The following is a 1730-nucleotide window of genomic DNA, read 5'->3' as shown; positions in this document are numbered from 1 at the left end:
TGCTTTTCTCATGCATCTATGGAACAGAGAGAGAAGGAGCTACAGGCAGTATGATGGGGTTCTATCCTGCCAGCCCACTGTACAGATGCTGGACTCTCTCTAGCCTTCCAGATCATATACATACCTGTACACACAACACATACACATATATATACACACACACACACACACACACATCCTGTTATTGTTACACTGGAAAACCCTGAAAAAACATAGGGAAATGATTTAGCTTTTTGCAGTGTTGGGCATATAGGAAAGGTATGAAGGCTATTTGGTAAGTGATGATTTGATTGTCAAGTACTAGATCACATGGTCACAGCTGGTAGAGCTGTCATTTGGGAGAGGGGCAGGACTTTTAGGAGGTGGGAACAGCTAGAGGAAATTGCTTCCTGGGAGGCAGGTCTTGGGTGGGGGTTACAGTCCATTCTACCCCAATCTCCTCTCCTTCTCGTGATCTACCTCAGCCTCCCTCCCTCTTTCCTTCCTGACTATAAATGTTTTTTAACCAGCTGGAGCACTGAGCCACCCTCTGCTGTCTTTCCCACCATTGGGAACTGTATCTCCAAACCTCAAACCGTGAGCACAAATGAGCCCTTCCTCCTTGAGTTACTTCTTGCAAGGAATCATGGCAAGCGAAAAAATGACCAATACAGTAGGCCCCCACAGCATTATTTACACAACCAGTGTTTGTGACAGCACAGTTCCATCAGCCCCATTGCCCTGCAAGGAAAGCAGTTCCTACCGTCACTGCTTTGCAGGTGCCAAGCCCCAAGCATCCGGGGACACTGCTGCTTGTGTCCATTGTCTTGTGAAAACATGCCATCCCTGGCTGTTCTGGGTGGAGGGATGGAGGCTCTGGGTTAATTTCCGGTCATCCTTTTGTGCTTTTAATTATTTATTTGCCTCATATCCTTAGGGTGATAAGACTGGAAGTATAAAAAATGGGACCCATCCTTTTAAGTCATTTTCCAAGAAGAAATATTGTGTGCATTGCTGTTTCAAAATGACTCAGAAAAGTCTTGCATTGTGCATCATGAGGATGATTCAATTGTTTTTGTTTTTTGTTTTATTTCTGTACTGATGTTTATGGGCTGTGCTCTGCCCCTACTAGAGGTTTCTATTCCAGCTAGTCCAAACAAGCCAAGCCAGACAGGTTCGACATTGATTGCAGGTGCTTTAAGAAGGGCATTGAGGTTTTCCGTCTGTATCCCAGAACTGACCCTATGCCCCAGCTCTCCATACCCAAATACTGCTGGGAGAGAGCTGGTCCCCCAGGAGTGTCGACACACTTGTGAACATGGGTAAGACTTACCACTTCTGCTCAAACTCCTGGCCCAAGAGGGATTCTGCCAGAGCCATCAGGACACAGGAACCAAGGAACAGCTGGGAACAAGATCCTTCTGGTTTCCGTCTGCACCCCACAGCTGACCCTGTGCCACAGCTCTCCATACCCAAATTTCTCCCGAAAAGAACTGGTCTCCCAGAAGTATGGGCACATAGGCTTGCAGGAGGGACATGCCACAATCAGAGACAGCAAGACCAGCTAATACCAGAGATAACCAGATGGTGAAAGGAATGGCAAGAACATAAGCAACAGAAACCAAGGCTACTTGGCATCATCAGAACCCAGTTCTCCCACCACAGCAAGCCCTGGATACTCCAACATACCAGAAAATTTAAAATCACATCTCATGATGATGATAGAGGACTTTAAGAAGGACATAAATGAC

This window comes from Apodemus sylvaticus, chromosome 2 (genome assembly GCF_947179515.1).
Source record: "Apodemus sylvaticus chromosome 2, mApoSyl1.1, whole genome shotgun sequence".
Lineage (NCBI taxonomy): Eukaryota > Metazoa > Chordata > Mammalia > Rodentia > Muridae > Apodemus > Apodemus sylvaticus.
Note: the sequence above shows the minus strand (reverse complement) of the source record.